At 54.4% G+C, this 20581-nt stretch overlaps 1 protein-coding gene across 9 annotated transcripts in view; it reads right to left on the bottom strand.

The window, feature by feature from the left end:
• TNS1 (tensin 1) overlaps positions 1-20581 on the bottom strand; it is a 211314-nt gene that overhangs the window by 123503 nt on the left and 67230 nt on the right. The gene's annotated exons all lie outside the window — the stretch shown is intronic.

The following is a 20581-nucleotide window of genomic DNA, read 5'->3' as shown; positions in this document are numbered from 1 at the left end:
AGGTCAGAGCTGCAGAGGGCTGGCCAAGCTTCCCAGACTGTGTGGGGAAACAGCATGGGGAAGGGCCTGTTGGCTCTTTCGAAAGAAACTGGCCACTCTGCTAATACACATGGAAGGTCTTGAGGGTGGAAACACTCTCCGAGGGTGAGCTATTAGTTTGTCATCATCCTCATCTTCTCCTCTGATGAGGGAGGGGGTGGCCCCATGGCCTCAAGTCAGAGGGAGATGGGCAGAGAGAGGGGGCTGGATTGCTCCCTACCCTGAGATAACACTCCCTCCCCAGGGGCCCGGCAGCCAAACCACTACCCTGACAATTAGCAGAGGCCTTTATCAGAGACTCGGTGTGTTCCTTTTTTTCTAGCCAGGACACGTTTTTCTTGGAGCTCATACCTCAACCTTGGCTTCAATTCCTGACCTGAACACCACACAGGGGCCCACAGAGGGGTCAGAGAGGGAAGCTCTCCCCACCTCCCTCTGCCCCAGGCATGAGGATGTCTGGACACAAGCCGTGGATCGCCAAAGAGCAGGTGGCTACCCTCCAGCAGTGGGCGATCCAGCCCCCCACCCTAGAAGAGCAGTGACAGCCCCCAGCCCCAGTTGGAGCTGGTTGTTCATAGGGTGTCACCCTCAGCTGAGCCCTTCTGTCCCCTGACCCTGTTCTATCATCTGACCAGCTCCAGGGACCACCTGGCTTGACATGCCAGCTTAGAAGGGGTCCACACCTGTGGAACCATGTGCCCTGGGCTCTGGAAGAGGTGGAGGGGCTAGGAGTTGGCATCTCTGGGTTCTTGACCCAGTCACACTGCAGGCTCCCTGCCAACTCATTCTCCAGCAAAGTGACCTGGGTGGGAGTGGGTCAACCCACAGATCAGCACCCTGCTCTGCTCCTTCTCTCGGAGCTAGAGCCAGAACGGGGCTGAGAACCCAAATGTGGAATCAGCTGCAAGAGGACGGGACGCTCCCGGCTAGTGCCACGGCCTCCCAGACAAAGGCAAGTCCCATCCACTGCCTCTGTCTTCCCCTGCAGTACCCAAGGGTGTGTGTCTGGTCTCTATTCGGGTTAGGAAGTGAGGGGGTTACGGACACATACTGAGGCAAAGGCAGGACGGACAGGTGTCCTCTGAGACAAGAGGGAGAGCCTCTTCTCTAGGACCACCCTAAAGTACTAGTCGCTCAATCGTGTCCGACTCCTTGCAACCCCCTGGACTGTAGCCCACCAGGCTCTTATGTCCAAGGCATTCTCCAGGCAAGAATACTGGAGTGGGTTGCCATTCCCTTCTCCAAGTACCACCCTGACGCAGTGGGGAACCATGGAACCTGACCCCAGGTCCTGTCCTTGTCCTCTCTGAGGACTTAGATCTGCACTGTGGACCCCAGTTTGCGGGCCTGATGCCGGGGTGCCCCTTCGTGGCCTGCTGCCCACCAGGGCCTCCTCCACCCACTGCCCACAGCTGTGCATTCCAGGCCTGCCCGCCAGCCAGCCCACTAACTTTGTTGTGTGTTTCAATGTTTCTTGTGCTCTCTATTTTTTTTTTTTTTTTTAAAGCAGAGAAATGTTTCCTTAAAAGGCTCTCTCCTTCCCTCCGGCACCCTGGCTCCTGGCCACCCCCTCAGGAGCCTGGAATGTACCAGGGAGGGCCAGAGCCCCCTGCCACTCTGGCCCCTGCCCTGTGGCCCCACACTCCCGGTGTCCGCAGCAACCACTCCCAGTGGCCCCCTGGGGACCCCAGCTAGAAGCCCGCCCTATCCAAAGGGGGCAGACTCGGGGGCTGCCGGTCATCTGTCTCCCCAGGGCTAGCAGGACAGGATTCCAGGACTCAGGCCCAGAAATTCAGCCTCAGGTAAGCCTCCTCCCTGGGTCTCCCTCTACGATCCTCAGCACACAGAGGGTGCGGGCTGGTGGGCCTAAGGCTCAGCCTTTCCATTCTGAAAACTGTGACAACACTAAAAGCAGCAGCAGCAGCAGCAAATACTCCCATCAGACTTGCTACCCACCAGGCACTCTGCTTTGTCCCTGGCGTCAATTAATTCACTCCGTTCCCACAATCCTGAGCATCCCATTTTGTGGATGAGAAGACCAAGGTACAGAGGTCAATCAAGTGTCGAGCAGAGAAGGCAGGACGCAACCCCAGCAGTCTAGCTGTGGACAGGGATGTGCCCTGGCCCTCTCTGTCATGCCGACTCTCCTGTAAAGACCAGTTTCCCCAGAGCCCTACACAACGAGAGCAGGAACAGAAAGCTTATGGGATGTGTCTATGTGTCTGTTACTGCCCTAAGCCCCTTCCCTGGACTCATTTGATCCTAATAAAAATGCAGACTTTGGACATAGGTAGGGAAGGAGACGGTGGGACGAACTGAGACAGTAGCATTGACATATATATACTATCCTGTGTAAAACAGCCAGCGGGAAGCTGCTATATGGGCACAGAGAGCCCAACCTGTGCTCTGTCATGACCTAGAGGGGCGGGATGGGGTGGGAGGGTCAGGAGGGAAAGGACATATGTGTACTTGTGGCTGATTCACAGTGCTGTATGGCAGAAGCCAATACAATATTGCAAAGTAATTATCCTCCAATTTTAAAAAGTTTCTTTAAAGTTCATAGGGAAAAAGAGTCATGAGTTATACTGTTTTATCCCCATTTCACAGATGAAGAAACTAAGGCACAGCAAGGGTAATGACTTGCCCAAGGCCACTGCAGCAGAACAATGCAACTCTGGAGGTAGAAAGACAGGAATGCTGCCAGGATGTGAGCGTTACCAGGCTCCACAGCCTGGCACTGGGGCCAAAGCCTGGCATTCATCAGCCCTCCACCCACTAATATTTTCTGAACTTCAAAGGTCCCCGGGAACAGTGCCAACAACAGGACACAGCCTTGGAGACTCCCCCAGGACAGGAGAGTCCTGAGAGCAGGCAGCCCAGTCAGGGGGTTCCCTGCACCACTCACCCCCTGGCCTGTTCCCCACTGTCAGTCTGTATCCATTCACTTTGTCTAGGACCCAAAGCCACACCCAAGGGGTGGGCTCCTCTCAGTCCTCGGGACACACCTAGCTCTGTTCCTCCTCAGGGCCTCTGAGTATGCAGTTTCCTTGCCCAGATGTTCTTAGCCCAGCTGTCTGCACCACTGGGTCCTTCCTATTCTTCTGGCTTTGGCTTAAATGCTACCACCCTAGAGAGAAGCCCTCCCTGACTCCCTTAAGTAACACACACACACACACATAGCTATTCTCTCTCCTGAATTCCTATCTCTCCTTCACAGTCCTAAATACAGTGTATAATTATAGATGTGTTTATTTCCTTGCCTATAATCTGTTACTCACTAGAGAAATCAAGTGCCCTAAAGGAAAGGAGCATGCCTTGTTCATCATGCTAGTCCCAGCATACAGTAGGTGCACACGAAAGATTTGTGGAAAGATTAAAGCGACTCAAGGCCCAAGGACAGGAGGCACTAGTCACCGCTACCAGCGGTAGAATCACTGCCATCTGTTAGGCACCTACTCAAGGGAGCTAATTCTACCATATGCTTGCGTCGTCTCTGAGACCCTCCAATCCTGCAGAGTCGGTATTTCTGCTCCCATTTTACAGATGAAGAAACTGAGGCTTGAAGAGATCATAACAGAGTCAACCAGCTGGAAGGGGAGAGTTGTAGGTGAAAACCCAGGCACCTGTCTCCCACTGCCCCCATCACCTCACTACCTGATGAGTGGCAGGACCTCATCCCCAGCTGGGTGACACTCCCATCCTCAAGTCTCAGGATTGGTTACATGACATCCCAGCCTTCCATGGATCCCCACACCCATGTCCACCTGGTCCCCAGGGCTGGAGGACAGCCCAGCCAAACTAGAACCACTGGAGTCTGGAAATTCAGCATTTTATATAATCCTGAGCAGAAAAGAGATCCCCCCCATATCTGGCTAGCCTCCCCCCACCCCGCTTTAATTACGGTAAAATGCACATAACATAAAATTTACCATTTTAACTATTTTAAGTGTAAATCAGTGGCATTGTATATTAACAATGCTGTATAATCATTTCCACTATCCATTTCCAGAACATTTTAATTATTCCAAACAGAAAAACCCGACACCCATCAAACAATAATTCCCCACTCCCCTCCCCCAACCCCAGTAAACTCTCATCTGCTTTCTGTCTCTATGAACTTGCTTATTCTAGGTACCTCATATAAGAGGAATCATACAATACTTGTCTTTTTGTCTGAATTATTTCGCTAAGTGTATAAGCTGAAGTATCTCTCCAAATTCTTAGGTTGAAGTCCAAACCCCCGGTACCTCACAATATGCCTGTATGTAGAGACGGGGCCTTTAAATGTGCATATTAGTCGCTCAGTCGTGTCTGACTCTTTGCAACCCCATGGACTGTAGCCTGCCAGGCTCCTCTGTCCATGGGAATCTCTAGGCAAGAACCCCGGAGTGGGTAGCCGTTCCTTTCTCCAGGGAATTGTGCTGATCCAGGGATCAAACCCACATCCCCCGTGTTGCAGGCAGGCTCTTTACCATCTGAGCCACCTGGGAAGCCCCAGGGGTGATTAAGTTAAAGTGTGGCCATTAAGGTGGGCCCTAATCCAATATGACTGGTGTCCTTACAAGAAAAGATCAAGACCCGCAGAGAGTCACTAGGGGTACACGCACCAAGGGAGGGCCACGTGAAGACACAAGGAGAAAGTGGCCATTGACAAGCCAAGGAGAGCCTCAGCAGAAACCATACCTGCCGGCACCTTGATCATGACCTCTAGCCTCCAGACTGTGAGAAAATAAATTTATGTTGTTTAAACCACTGAGTTTGTGGGTCTTCCCTGGTGGTCCGGTGGCTAAGACTCCACGCTCCCAGTGCAGGAGGCCTGGGTAAGATTCCTGGTCAGGGAATTAGATGCTACATGCCACAGCTAAGAGCTGGCATGCTGCATGCTGCAACAAGATTGAAAATCTTGTGTGTCGCAACTAAGACCCAGGGCAGCCAAATAAATAAACAAACCACTAAGTGTGTGATATTTTGTTATGCCAGACCCAACAAACTAACATACTCTGCATAATGCTTTCAAGACTTCTTCACGGCACAGCATGTATCAGAGTCGCATTCTTCTTTGAGGCTGAATACTACTCCATCGTATGACTAGACCACATTGTGTTTACCCGTCCATCCATCAGTGAACACTTGGGTTGCTTCCAGAGAAGTTCTTGCTGACACCTACTGCACATGCCTCCCCCAACAACTCCAGGCACCCACCTCGAATGACACCCTCCCTTCTTCATGATCCCCCTGAAGTAGGTCCTTAGCATCCCCATCTTACAGGAGCTCAGGCAGTGAGACCCAAGATGGCACATCTATCGAGTAACAGTGTCAGGACTGATACCAGGTCGGCCTGCCTGCAATACCTGCCTTCCCAGCAAGCCACACTGTCCCCATGGCCAGATGAGGCCCGTGCTGTGGCAGAGGACCCGGGGCTGTAAGAGCACAGAGAAAGCCAGCGGGGAGTGAGGGGTTGCCATGCATACTCCATGGAAGAGGGCGCACCCGAGCTGGGCCTCAAGAACACATTGCTTTTGTTTCTCTACTGTGCAGCTCCCCCTCTGAGCCCCAGAAGGGCAGGAAGCACACGGGTCATTTTCATCAAGAAGCTCTGGGGCTCTGCTCAGAACCTGGAGCTTACAAGGTCCACAGGCAGGTTTTGAAGGTGGTGATGGGGAAAGGGCATTTCAGGAGTAAATAACCACACAAACAAGGCATGGAGGTGGGAACGCTTCCCACATCAAAAGAATCCCCTTCGGCTGGGACACAGGATGGGTGAAGGAAAAGATGGCATTGAAAGGCATGTAGAAGGAGATAAGGGAAGCAGACTGGCCCAAAAGTCTCCCTCCGGGCTGGATGATGGGAGACTCTGAACACCCAGCAGAGGAGTTAAAGCTTTCAGCTGCCAGCACTGGGAAGCCACTGAAGATGCCCGAGTAGGAGAGGGACTGGGGGAGATGAAGCATGCGGAGCTTAATGCAAGCAGGAGATGTTCGGTAACACTAAGAATAATGAGGGGAGGGGGAAAGATGGGGAGGAGCCCGGAAGTCTAGAGACAAGGGGCCATCGCGCATTGCAGGTCTCCTGCATTGCAGGCAGGTTCTTTACCAGCTGAGCCACAGGGGAAGCCCGAGAATACTGGAGTGGGTAGCCTTTCCCCTTCTGCAAGAGATTTTCCCACCCTAGGGATCAAACCCAGATCTTCAGCATTGCAAGCAGATTCTTTACCAGCTGAGTCACAAGGGAAGCCCAAGAATACTGGAGTGGGTAGCCTATCCCTTCTCCAGTGGATCTCCCTGACCCAGGAATTAAACCAGGGTCTCCTGCATTGCAGGCAGATTCCTTACCAACTAAGCTATCAGGGAAGCCCTAAGGGGCCGTCAGGTACCTGAAAGTCTATGGGCCCCCATCCCCACCTCATGTTAACAGATTCCTCCTCCAGACTCTACTGCTCTCCCCGACCCAGAGAATGGAGGGCACCGCCACCTTCCTGCCCTCCAGAGCCGGGGATCCCGTCCTCAGCTCTGCCTGCTGCTCATCCTCTGGGCCCCACTCAAGGAACCTGTGGTGGCCAGGAATCAGCCATCCTCCGAGACTCGGTCGCTGAGGTGACACCAAGGAGTCAAGAATAATGCAGACGATGGTCCTGGAGGGACCCAGCCCGCATGCCCTGTGTCTGAGGACACAGTCAGATGACCTCCGCGAGTGGGGAGCCCAGCATCTCCAAGTTCACATTACGAATCCCCACTGGGCTCTATAAAGCCCCAGCCAGCCCCTGCCAGCCAGACCAAAGCAGGCTGCGAGCCCCCGCCAACTGGACCAGGGCTTGGCTTGGGAACCGGGTGAGGGGTGAGTGTGGATGCTCACAGTCAGACAGCTACACAGTGCCCAGCCATGGGGGTGGGGGATGGGGACTGGGCAAGTACAAGGCCCGAGGGTGAAGAGGGCAGCACCCCAGGACAGTTCGAAGACACTGGCTCCCAGACCGAGCCTCAAGCCTCAAGCTCTGGGCAGGGGGATTCCCGAGAAGGAGGGTCCCCTGCCCTGGCTCCATTTCCTCCCCAGGCCTGGGCCTCCCCTCCAGGCCACCCATCCTCACCAGAGCTTGCTCTCAACCTGCTCTGCTGTTTCCTTCCCTTATATAGAGTTCTGCTCACGACCGGGAAAGGAACTGCGTCAAGTTCCTGGAGGCAAGAAGGGGCCTGTTCCCAGGGACACCTCGAGCTGAGGTGCAGGGGGCCATGCCCCTTCAGGGCCAGGGAGTCAGCCGGGGGGCAGGCAGGGGGCCTGACCCTTTCCCCAAGCCCAGCAGTCTCCAACTGAGAACCCAAGCAGACAAGACACAGGGGCGACCCAGAGGGCCGACTCCAGTCACTGGCCCCAGAGTTCCAGGCCCATCCCTTCCCCAAATCCTCCTGGGCCAGGCTCCTCTTGGACCACTGACCCAGTCATTCCCCCTGCCAGCTCCAGCAGCTCCCCAAACCCCAACCCTCCCTCTTATCCCGGGAGCCTCTTTTCAGGCCCCGCTCACTGGCCGCCCCAGCCCCTGCCGGCCTCCAAGTCCTGCTGCACGCTCAAGAAGGGCGCCCCAGACAGGGAAGTTTCTAGCCACACCCCCCACAGCAGCCCTGACCTGCACAGCCCAACCCCATACAAGGGGAGGGCCGGGTGTGCCAGACCCTCTTGAGCCTGCTGGAATGTGATATTTCAGAGCAGACACTTCCCCAGAAGGTTGTGGCAGCAGCAAAGCAGGTGAGGTGGGTCTAGCACTGAGCTCCAGCAGGCCCTGGCCTCTGCAACCAGTCCCGTTCAGAGCCTGTCCGGAGGATGGCGTAAGATAGCACCCAGATCTCTGGATGCCTAGCTGGCGGCAGAACATCTTCTCTGACGATCTGCCTCCTCTGGGACCCAAGCCGGGACACCAGGGGCCCAACTCAGGGGCCACACTGGCCCACACCCAACATCAGTGACCCTGGGAGGGCTGAGTTGCATACCTGGCCAGACTTCTCATGAGCAAACCCTTGTGAGCAAGAAAGTCAGAGAAGCTGAGTTCAACAGGCAGGTACCAAGTGTCTCCTATGTGCCAGGTCCTGGGAGCACAAGAGGGGAGCCAGGGGTACAGGGGAGGCCTGGCAATGACAAGGTTGGGGCGTACGGGGGCACGGGGAAGTACCAGCAGTACCACTTGACACCGGTCAGCGTCCTGGGTTCACAGCCCTGTCCCCTTTCTGCCTCCTCCGGGCTCCCTCACTGCCATTGACGACCACCCCACTCCCCGACCATCCAAGGCTGTTAAGCCAAAAATCTGAGGGTCAGGTGGACTCTTCCTACACCCTCCTCCCCCCATGCCTGGCCAATTCCTCCACCAGAGTATCCTTCCAAGCCACTCCCTCACCCCTGGTCTCTTTAAATCATGGAGATTCTTACAACAGCCTCCTGACATCCGCCTCCTTGCCCTCAGCCCAGCTCCACGGGATAAAGTCCAGATGCCCTAATATGGTCCTCACAGCCCTTCGGGACCTGGCTGTGTCTCTCTTTCCAGGCCCATTTCTCACCTCCCCGCCTCGAAGCCCTTGCTCCAACCAGAGAATACCACTTTCAAGTTTGTTTGTTTTTCCCATATGGTACACTGTGAGGTAGGGGTTATCAGCCCATTTTACAGAAGGGGAAACAGGCTCCGAGAGGTCACATCCTTAGCCTGCAGTAGGTAATGGAACCCGAGTTCCAACCTGGTAGCACCCCATGACGTGGCTCTGCTCAGGACCACGGCACTTTGCCCAAATCAGGGGTCACAGGTTGAGTTTCATGAGGGGCATGGCTTCTAAGGCAGGTGGGCTGGGAAGATGTCTGAGTCAAGAGCAGCGTGGAGGCAGAACAGGACACCAAAATGAAAGGAGACTCTGAGCTGGGGTTCCAAGCAGAGTAGGGAGATTACTGAGAACATTCCAAGGGGATGTAAGAAGCCTGAGGAGAAACCAGCCACCACTGAGGGGCCCAGCCCAGAGCACTCAGAGGACGCAGGGCGTCTGTTATGTAAGTGGAGGCACTCAACAGGGAGTCTGACAGGCAGACTCCAAGGTCACCTTCTCCTAAGATCTAAAGAGCAGGGAAAACCCCAGCTCTTCTTTCCCATCTGGAGAACACACATTTGTTCTGCAGCAGGGGGTTGGAGGACATGGCCTCCAGCACAGAAAACATGGCTTCTAGGAAGTTCCTAGAAGAATCTGGTGAAGGGAAGGACTGTGGTCTGTGGTCAAGGTTCTAGTGGAACCGGGGACAGGGAGGAGGTGACGGGCACACAAGCAAGGCACTCCTTCAACAACAGTAACAGGGGCCCTCGGTGCCACATTCCCAGCTTCAGAGCCACAGAGGAATAAGGATGGCCCGACCCGGGAGAGGAACTTGTGGCCCAGTGGAGGAGACAGGCATGTAAACAGAGAATTATAAACGAGCCCAAAACTGCTATAATGGATGTATAAGAGGGATATCATTTCACTGGGATTCAAGTCCATCTGGTTTTCCAGAAATTACACCCAGAGGGAGACTGCCCACCCTGCCCCCTTATTCCCCATGAGGGTTTCTGTCCCTGATGAAAACTTGAAGGATCAGAGTCTTTGACCCTAAGCTGTGCTAAAACAGTGAGGAAAGAAGGATGCGTGGGAGGAAAAAAACATGTATTACTAAGAGCAAGGGGGAAACCCAAGAAGCCAGAGGGGTCAGGACCTGCCAAGGAGCATGAAAGGGGCCCCAGCAGAGGAGGCTGGGGCAGGGGTAGAGGAGAGGATGGGCTGAGCCAGGCCCTAAACTGAGAATTCCAAGGCTGGGGCCACCCTCAAACCTGCACAGACAAGAGAGTTTCCCTGTGCCTTCCTAAACTCAGCCATAGTCAGCTCTCAGGACAACAGCTTGCAGGCTTCACTCCCTTCACATCTTCAGGAGGCTTTGCAAACCACAGGTGTACATGGCTCTGTTTCCTAATTTCAAAGACATCACTGACTGTCTGGGGTAGCACCAACTGGACAATAGTTTTTGAGGAGGGAAGGCTACCCGAAAATGTACACTTTCAATCATAAGATGCATTCCAAGTTCAAAAGCATTAAACAGAATGTAGGAGGGAAAAAAAGACATCTCAGATTTGAAGAAATGGCCCAAAGCTTTTTTGGTACCTCAGGCTTCTCATGCTGCCTGCATCACTGCTCAATGCTGCTGCTGGTCAGGAAGGCCTACCTCCTTCTTTAAAGATTTAAGCCTTGCCGAAAGAAAAGCAAACAGGAGAAAATCCTGTATTCTCCAAGCCCATCTGTAGCCTTGCATTCCCTAAGCCACTAAAAGTCATTTTGTCTCATCACTTGACGCCAAACTGCTCTGAACCTAACCCAAATGTGGTAACTGGAAGTGGGTTCAATTCTAAAAGATCAGAACACCTTCTGCGTGTGGGTCCTCATTTCTAAACTCCTGAACACACAGGGGCATGAGTTTCCAACCAAAAGATAAGAGGTAAGATAGAAAAGCCCTGGAATGGGTTAGTGGAGTGGAAGTCACTCAGTCGTGTCTGACTCTTTGCGGCCCCATGGACTATACAACCCGTGGAATTCTCCAGGCCAGAATACTGGAGTGGGTAGCCATTCCCTTCTCCAGGGGATCTTCCCAACCCAGGGATCAAACCCAGATCTCCCACACTGCAGGCAGATTCTTTACCAGCTGAGCTTCAAGGGAAGCCAAAAGGACACTTATTCACCTCATGGTACAGAAACAGAAAACTTGAAGATTCGTCCCAAAAGAGCCACTGACTTCCACATGCAGCCCCTGCTCGAGGGTGGGTATTGTCTGAGTACCGTCAAGACAGCAGTGGCTTTGTAAGGTGCACACAGCCTACGAATGACAGGTGATTCTCTCACCAAACCCGCAGCTGCCTCCGAGAAGCCCGAGGGTTAGGCCTGGGCTCAAATATTCATCTGCCACAGACTGGCTGCTGACCTAAACTGTGGATAAGGAGACCTACTTTGCAGAGTGCTTGCGTGCGCTCATGCTAAGTCTCTTCAGTCATGTCCGACTCTGTGCAATACTATGGACTGTAGCCCGCCAGGCTCCTCTGTCCACAGGATTCTCCAGGCAAGAATATTGGAGTGGATTGCCATGCCCTCCTCCAGCGGGATCTTCCCAACCTAGGGATTGAACCCGTGTTTCTTACATCTCCTGCGCAGGCAGCCAGGTTCTTTACCACTGGTTGGGAGGACAAAATAAAGTTGACTGAGATGACGCAAGTAAAAACGCCTGGAACACAGCACACGCTTGGAAAACATTAGACCCTGTCCATTTGAGCTGGACGCAGTTCCTGCGCCTCTCCATGCCTCAGCGCCTTCATTTAAAGGTGAGCAAATTGTACGGGGCAAACCATGTGCATTTGGTGTGTTGCAACTCATGTAATCCTCTCTTGAACCCTGTGACGTAGGTTCTGTTCATAAGCCCACTTTATAGAGATCAAAACTGAGGAACAATAACAGAATAAGAGGAATCTACCTTAAGTCAGAGCTCGGAGCAGTATAACACAATGCAAAAGATTACCATCAAAACAATTCAACTTTTTCCTTTGGCACTTCCGACTCTTACATGGCCTAAGCTTCAATTATCTGAAAATTCACTCATGTAGAAAAACTCCTGGGCCACAGATGGCAGCAGCAGGAGGAGCCTGTCTGATGGTTCCGCACAATTAGTGCATGTCAAGGGCTGGTGTTTTGGAGCCCCATCTGCTCCGATGGACTGCTCCAGGGGCCCCAGGGGCAGGAGGTCCCCAGGGCAGGGCAGCCCAGCTCCCGCAGCTCCTTTAAATCCATCTGTGGCCCAGTCACAGGAAGCCCCTTCCCGATCCCAATTAGCCAGCAGCAGAGACTTGAAGCCAGGCCAGCACTGAAGGCCAGCGGAGGCCTGGCTGTCACCAGCATTGTTCGGGCTCCATCTGACGCATATCCACTCCCGGCCTCCCCTCAGCATTTCCTTGTTCCCCGGGAGGCCCTTCAAGATGCACGCATCCGCATCCAAAACCAGGTCTGAAGGGAAGAGGGGGTGGAGAGAGGGGCAGGGGCGGCGGAAGACCCGGCTCTATCTGGCTGGGAAAACACAGGCAGGTTTTCAATACACAGGAGAGACAGTCCACATCAGATAGAGGCTCCGGGGACCCAGAGACACTGCACAGAGCTCAGATGCCCGGAGGCACACACAACGCACCCACACGTCACAGGACCACTGCCAGGCCCAGATGCAGAGTCACTCCCTGGTGCCCCCTCCTTGCCCCACCCCAAGCAGAGCCTCACAGACAGGAACACACCCCCTGGCAGGGGCAGTCTGCACAGCCCTGAGCTCAGCTGACTTCAGGAAGCCAGAAGGGGAAATGACCCACGTGGGCAGACAGTGGGGAGGGGCGAGCATGAACTGGCAGAGGTGGGAGGCGTGAGGTGCCCACAGGAGCCTGCCCACCCACTGAGGCTCGACAAGTGACACATTCCCCTCGGACTCACCCGGACCACCTGAGCCCTGGGCCTCCTTCCACTACAGCAGGTGGGGTGGGGGGGGCAGTGTAGGGCAGGCACACTGACGGAAGCTGGATACGAGACGGCAGAAACAGGACGGCATACGTACGAACGATGGGGCAGATCCAACTAGAAGATCAGCATCCTGAGAATGATGGGATGAAGACAGACGTGGAAGCAGGAATTTTGGAGGTAGAGGTGGTAAGGAGGAGCAAAACAAAGTTCAGGGCTTATGGGACAACTGCTTTATCTGAATACCTACCGGGTACCTTTTACTTCAGACACAGTATCACATTTAACCCTTTCAGCAATATACACGAAAAGCAACACTCCATTCCTCCATATGTGACCACTGAAACTCAACCAGAAAACTTAATTGCCCAAGACTACTCACTTCTTAACAGTTGAGCTGGCACTCAAACGCAGGACAGCCAGAATAAACAATCTATACTCCTTCAGGAGATAGTCACCAGGGTGATTTAAAGACAAAACAGGGCAGCTATGGGGTCACAGCAGGGTGGAGGTATAGGTGGTGGGAGGGGCTAGTGCAGAAAAACACAAGAGAGGCAAAGGGGCCGGGGATGCAGGCCTACAGCTGCTAAGCTCCAGGAGATGAGGGACTCCAGGCTCCTAAGGAGGGCAGGGGCTGTGGAGCTCAGGCTGCGGTGACTCAGTGGCTGGGCCTCCAGAGAGCATTTCCGGAGCCCTGGACAGCTCTGTACAGTGTAAGAGCCACCTGCCCGACAGACACTCAGCCATTACTCACAACTGTTACTCACTCCTCTCTGTGTGCCCTCCGCTAAGCGCATCACTTACTCCCACTGTCCCCTAAGCATGACCAAGGGGGAGCTGGCAGATCTGCCTAGTTCCCTCTCTTACTCCACCAGCTCTCATCCTGCCAGCGCATCCCCACCTAAAAGAGTGGGACAGAGACCCAGAAGCTCTGGCCCCTCAACTCAAGACAGCTGTTGCCCTCTGCTCTGTTCCAAGAAATGGAGCTGAGGAGTGGTCACTGGGCAAAGAATCTTCCAGTGCCAGGGCTGGAAGGGACCTCCCCAGAATCTCAGCAGGCTTCTCAGGAGATGCCTAAAGACACTCCAGGGCCCGCACCTCTGTGCCAGACAGCTCTTCTCAGAGCCCCAAGAGCAAGGACCCTTCTGTTCAGAAAGAGCCATGGACTTGCAGAATTTCAACACCGATTAGAAATCAAGAACTCTAGCTCCACCCTCTCCTCTCATAAATGAGCAAACTGAAGCCCAGAGAGGGGAAGTGATTTTCCCAAGGTCACACAGTGCCAAAGAGGGACTAGAAACAGGCCACCTGAATCCCCCTGCCATCAGTCCCTCCAGCTAACCCTTCTCCTGCCCCAACTCAGGGCAGCGCCCTGAAGTTTACCCTCACTCGCTCCTGTTGCAAAGCAGCTGCTCCTCCCACCAGACTGCTCCTCCACACCAAAGGAACTGCAGCCAGACAGTAGTTCATGCAGTGCAATCACTTTCTAACAGGGAAGGGGCATCAGAAACAGGCTGCCCAGGAAGCAGGGAGACTGGACCACAAGCCTTCCAAAGGCCCTGAAGCTAAAAAAAGGTCAGGACCTCTGGCAAGAGATGATGGAAAGAATTCCTCGGGTCTCAGCTGGGGACTAGGGAGAGTCCTGGCCTCCTCTCTGCTCACCTCTCCTCCCCCACCCCTCGCCCCTGCTCTCCCAGGACTCCAGCCGGGAATCCAGGCCTGGCTGCTGCCTCCGCTCCCACGCTCTGCTCAGCTCAGCTGGCCAGAGCACAAGCAGCGCCCTGTGCGGCATCGCAAGCAGCTCACAAGGCACCAAGGATTCTTCAAAGTCTCCATCTATCTCTTGCGCTCCCCTCACCTCCCTTCGGGTGGCTCCTCTCATCGCTGCCAAGAAGCCCCTGCCCCACTCCCTCCCTCTGCACCAAAAGTGGTAATAACAAAAACAGTAATAATAACCACAGGTCCCCCACTCCAGTATTCTTGCCCAGAGAATCTCATGGACAGAGGAGCCTACAGTCTATAGGGACACACGGAGTTGGACACGACTGAAGCAACTTAGCATGCACACATGCAGTATGTCCACAGGACACAGATCTTTCTGGTGCCCACATTTCACATTTAAGTAAACTAAAGCCCTGGCAGGTTAGATAAGTGGCCGGCAGTCACACAGCCTGCAGGAGGGGGTCTCAGGATTCAAACCCAGACAGTGCAGCTGCAGGGTATGCGGTCTTGACCTCCATGCCACTCCGCCCTAGGGACAGGACCTCACTTCAGGAAGTTAAAGCTCCTGAAATCCCTGCTCCCTCATCTGCACAGTCGCAGAGCACCCAGCCTCTGTGACACAACCTTCCTCTTAGCTCTGGACAGGCAGCCCATGTCCAGACACTTAACCGGCCCACTGATGATCAGATGGGACACCACTGCCTCCACCCTGACCAGGGGGATGCCCTTGTTCATGTGTGAGCACCTACTGGGTAAATAACACCCTCTAAAGGAGTCTCTCTCGTATAAGTCTTCAGAAATGGGAGCTGCCAACAGTCTACCCTCACTCCCGCCTGCTGCAGTCTGTCCATCCGTTTGTGTGTGAAGCCATGCCCAGGCTCTCTTCTGGCCGGAAAGATCGCCCAGGAAGATCTCAGTGCCTCCCCAGCCTTCTGACCCCGGAAAGGAAGACAGCACATGGGAAAGAAGCCCAGAGGCGTGAAGTTATTCGCGGGAGGGTTTCCCAGCCCGGGGACCCCAGGAGGCTGCCCTTGGGACCTGTCCCCAGTCTCCCTGGCCCAGTCTGGCCCTCTCAACTGCCCAAATCACCATCTCTTTGTGTTTCTTCTCTGACAAAGCCCTCTGCCACTTCCCTCTTTAATCTCTCCTAGTAAACCCCCCACAGTTGAGCCCCAAGCAACACCTCGAGACTCCCCCAAAGTCAGCCTTCCCCACACAAACCACTTTCTGTGGGCTTGGCCTGTGCCGGGCACTGAGCTTCACAAGCGGGCACTTCACAAGTACGATCTCATTTCATTCCCACCACAACTCTATGAGATTGCATGTTAACCCCATTTTACAGATGCAGATACTGAGGCTCAGCCCAAGGTCAGGCAGCCAGTAAGCAGCAGAGTTAGGAGGGACACTGAAGCCTAACTCTGACACGCGGCTGGAGCCATTTCATCCATCATTACAGCATGCCGCTGTGCCTTTGTGCAGGCCTCCCCTCACGCCCAAAGAAGGCTTTGTCCCTTTTCCTTCCTGCAGAACTCCTTCTCAACCTTCAAAACCCACCTCAAACAGCACCTCTTCTCCAAAATTTTCTCCATTCTATCAGCTCATGTGCACTCCTTCCTGCCTGATACACCCTCTGCATGCTGCAGAGACCCTCCAGAGACTCTCCTTTGCTTCCTACTAGAGCATGTCTCCCTGGCCTTTCCAGCCCCGCACATATCCCTGGCACCCTGCCTGGTAAAGGTCTGACACCCAGAAAGCTTTAAGTGTGCCCAGCTGCACTCAGCCATTGCCCCACCGCCTTGGCAGCAAGTCCAGGGCACTGCCCGGGGCCCAAGGAGCCAACCCCCAACCCCACACAGGCCTCTAGCGCCCCCTAGTCACAGCCACCACCCCAGTCCATGTCTCTCCTGACTGGGGGCTGCTCCCCATGCTTCCCCCTTCCTGGCCTAACGGCCCCTCTCTGCTCTACCAGCTCCGCTGTTTCTGGGAGTCTCAGCTGGTGATTAGGGCCCTAATCAGCAGGACTTCCTGCCAGTGACTGCCAGAGGTGGGGGCAGGGGTGGGGGTTGGGGGAGGGAAGCAAGGTCAATCCAAGGTGAAGTTCAAAGCCTGGGACCAGGGGAGGCTTCTGAAGGGACATGGACTCGCAGACTCCTCCAGCCCAGCATCTCTCCCGCCCTCTTTCCTACAGATGAGGACACCGGGCCCAGCAAGGGAAGGGACTGCTCCCAAGTGCAGGAAGAGGTAGGTGCCTTGCTCTCCCACCACCCTCGGCCACAGGGATCCCAAGGCAGAAACCCTCCCTTACATGCCTCTTGAAGCCCTCTGCCTGCCCCTGGGCAGCCCCACCCCAGCATCAGGCCCCATGCTGAACCCACAGGCTGCTCCCCATAAAGGGTCGTCTGAGCCGAAGTGCTCAGATCTGATTGAGGTCAAAGGTCAAAGGCGAGCCCCTCCTCTAGATGAGCAATGGCCTAGAAATGGGACAGAAATTAGCAGGGGCTAAGACGGGGAAGACAGATAGGGCTGAGGTGAACTCAGGAACCCTCCCCAGCTGTCATCATCATCAGCCCAAGCCTATTCTTTCCTCAAAAAAAAAAACCTGCTTAATGCCTTTTACAGCTGCAACTGGGCGGGCCAGGGGTCCGGAAACAGAGCTCACACCCCCCGACCTGGAGCAACCTCAGCCTCTCTGGGTGGGAACCAGGACTAGGTGGAGGGTGTATGTGGCAGGTCTTGAGGGCTGACCCTGACTAATGAGGAACATCACGGGCGCAGGAAAGCAGATGACCCCAAGAGAGGCCTGAGATGGAGAAAGAGCATGACCAGGAGCCTGCAACTGCCACCACGGGGTCAGAGCTGCCAGCTTCAAGGCAGACAGGAAGGGCTGGGCATGGCTCTCCCCCACTTCCTACCAACAGGGGACTGAACTAAGGCTACAGCGAGAGGGATGCAGGTTAGACTTCAGAAAGACCTAGAGGGCATGCAACTTGCAGCATTATTGGGGGAATCCCACTTTTAAAATATAGATGCTACCCCTATGTATGTAGCCCATGGTCAAGGGGAGCCTGCCTGGAGGCCAGGCCACATCCTTGCTGAGCCTGGAGTCTCTGATTCGGTGACTCTCATCAACAAATGGGATGGGAGCCAAGAAGGGAAAACTGGGCTGGTTTATAATAACGCATCTTGTTTACAGTGATGGCAGCTTTCTCAGAGTCCTCCATAAACATAGCAGAGAAAGCCTGGAGAGGCTCCCTTATCTCCCACCTCCCCTCAGTCACACAGAGAGTTAGGCAGGGAAAGGAAATCTCTTCTCTAGGCTCTGAGGCTAGGACCCCTCGAGGGAAAACAATGCCACTATCTCCTCCACTCTCTGGGCCCATAACCCTCCCTATCTTAGGGCTGGAACAGCCACAACAGGCGAGAAAAGAGCCAACCCAGAGTTGGGCACCTAGAATAACACCACCACTACCACCACCAATAATAATAATAATCACTAATACTTATTGAGCACTTACTATGTGCTGGGCACTGTTCAAAGTGTTTTCAAGAAACTAACTCATCTGATCCTCACAAACAAACCATGGAACAGAAAGTCTCATTAAAACTGGCAAGGGCATTATACTAAGTGAAATAAATCAGACAGGGAAAGACAAATACTGTATGATGTCACTTATATGTGGAATCTAAAAAATGCAATGACCTCGTGAATAGAACAAAAAAAAGAAGCAGACTCACAGATACAGAGAAGAAACTAGCGGTTACCAGTGTGTGTGTCTGGGGTGGGGGGGCGCGGGGGGCAGGCAGGGGGGGCTAGAGATAAGTGCAGGGAAGGGGAGTTACAAGCTATTGGGTGTAAGGTAGGCTACAAGGATGTATTGTACAGCATGGGAAATGGCCAATATTTTGTAATAACTGTACACGGAGTGTGACCTTCAAAAATTATATTAAAGAATTAACTTAAAATGTTTTAATCTATCTAAAACTGTCCCCTGAGACCATTAGTCCATCGGTTCATGTTAAGCAGCATTCTGCCAGGTAGAACAAGCATCACCAGGGAGGCGAAAGGCACAGGCTTGCCTTCAAGGAGCTTGTAATCCAGCGAGAAGATAGGTGAGCACAGAGGAAGCCTGCAAGGGCTAGGAAACTGGGGGACCCCCATATTCTCTGCTGGAGAATGCCTAGGAAGTTTCCAGGGGATCTGACCCGGGACTGGAGCCCTTCCCCACAGTGGCAGATGGACAGGATTTGCCCCTCCTCTAGCACCTTGTGCCTCACCAGCTCCCTGGGACTCCACCCCCCTGGGCCAGTCCCTGTCTGCCTCCAAAAACACCCAGGCCCAAGCTACAGGCTTCCAGCCCTAAAAAGGCAGGGATTAGAGCGACCAGATAAACCCTGGAGGAGGCAGCGCCAGGGACTGGCTCAGGCCCACCTACCACCCCCACCCCACCCAAGCTCCCACTCCACGGAGACCAACCACCCTCCCGGAGGGAAATCAAAGTGTCAAAGAGAAGGAAGATGGCCAGGGTCCCCAACCTGGGTGAGAGAGCTGGCCAGGGACCCAGCTGCACCTTCTGAAGGCCTCCACCAGCCCCCCAACCCATCCCATGGGAAAGAGTTTCAGGTGACTGGAGATTAGGAAGGAGGCGAGGGCACGGGTGACCGTGCATAATGGAGGGACACCTGGGGGGTGGCACAACCGCAAGGCTGGCAGCCCTGCCACCCCCACTACCCTCGTTCCAGCTCACTGGTACCCACACCTCTGCAAGCCTAATAGCTTTGAAAGCTAATACCAGGGCCATAGGGGTTGGGGGACAGTACATGGTAAGTCCCCCGAGTCTCCCCAAACCACTCTCTCCCTCCCGCAGCACCGCACTCATTTCTGATTTGCTTTTTTCTGAGTCTAGTAATTGGGAGGGCTTTCCTCTGCCCTGCTTCAGCACTGTCCCTCAACTGGGCCTGTTTCCCTTTCTGGAGTGAAAGAGACTAGGGGCCCCAGAAATAAGCCAAGAAGCCAGAGCGGCTGCACCTGAAACCCTTTGCCAGCCACCCCAGCTCCAAGCCTGACATCTCCAGCCCCTCACCTCCTGCCCCTCCCATTGGTCTTTATCAGACCAGAGGAAGATGGGTCCTAATTAAGCAGCCTCATCAGGTCCCGAGGTGCTGAAGTCAGACATTAGCAAGGATTTCATCCTCTGTCAAAGCCAGGACCCTCCTCCTTCAGTCTCCCACTGAGGAGAAAGATGCTTCCCAGGTGGCTCGGGGATAAAGAATTCACCTGCCAATGCAGGAAACACTGGTTCAGTCCCTGGGTTGGGAAGATACCCTGGAGAAGGAAACGGCAACCCACTCCAATATTCTTGCCTGGGAAATTTTACGGACAGAGAAGCCTGGTGGACTACAGTCATGGGGTCAAAAAGAGTCAGACGGGACTGAGCATGCATGCAGGCACTAAGGAGAAAGGGGCTCACCGGCCATCCAGAGAGGAGGGGCTGCAGAGAGAGGCAGGTTGGGACACCCAGCATGGGTCCAGAGCCCAGCCCAGAAGCCCACTTTGACACTCCATCAGGGGAAGCCCAAGGTTCCCAGGGTTTGGTGCTCAGAAATCTTGAGCCCCACCCCCACCCCATCTCACCTCTCTGTTCTCAAGGACCTCCCTCCCCCTTCCACCCCCAACCTTGGAAAACAGGTCTGGAGAGGCTGGTGTGGGGGGAGCAGGTGGCCGGCTCCTCCCACACCCCAGAGAGGCCCTAGAACAACTCTCTTGGCTTGCACCTCCAGCTGTTAGTTACACAAACCACTTCTAGCTGCCCCGACAACCCCAAACCGGTATTATTTTACAAATTCAGAAACTGAGGCTCAGAGAAGTACAACCCCTGTGTTTTTCGCAAGATCTTGGCTCCACTGCCTACCAGCTCCAGGCAGGCTGGGGAGGCCCCTTTTTCCAATAGGGGACAAACTGGGCAGGAGCTCAAGCTACCCACACTAGCACACTTCTCTGCCCCTCCACTGCCCCCAGTTAGCATCTCAGAGCAGGCAGTGGGCTCTAACTGCAGAGGGGCAGGGATCCCCTCCATTGCACACCATGTCCTGAGCCCACAGGTCCATTCCAACCGTTGTGGGATTAACCGGCAGGGCAAAGCAAGGAGCAGGACAAGACGAATAGGAAGAAACTCAGAATCTTTGCAGGAAGCAGCTGGGACAACGTGGTGGGCTGGTGAGCAATGGGTGTGAAGGCAGAGCATCAGGTTCGCTGTTCCCCAAACACGGCAGGGAGAAGGAGGACCCTGAGAGGTCCT

Source organism: Capra hircus, chromosome 2 (genome assembly GCF_001704415.2).
Source record: "Capra hircus breed San Clemente chromosome 2, ASM170441v1, whole genome shotgun sequence".
Lineage (NCBI taxonomy): Eukaryota > Metazoa > Chordata > Mammalia > Artiodactyla > Bovidae > Capra > Capra hircus.
This window is presented reverse-complemented; position numbering and strand designations above follow the sequence as displayed.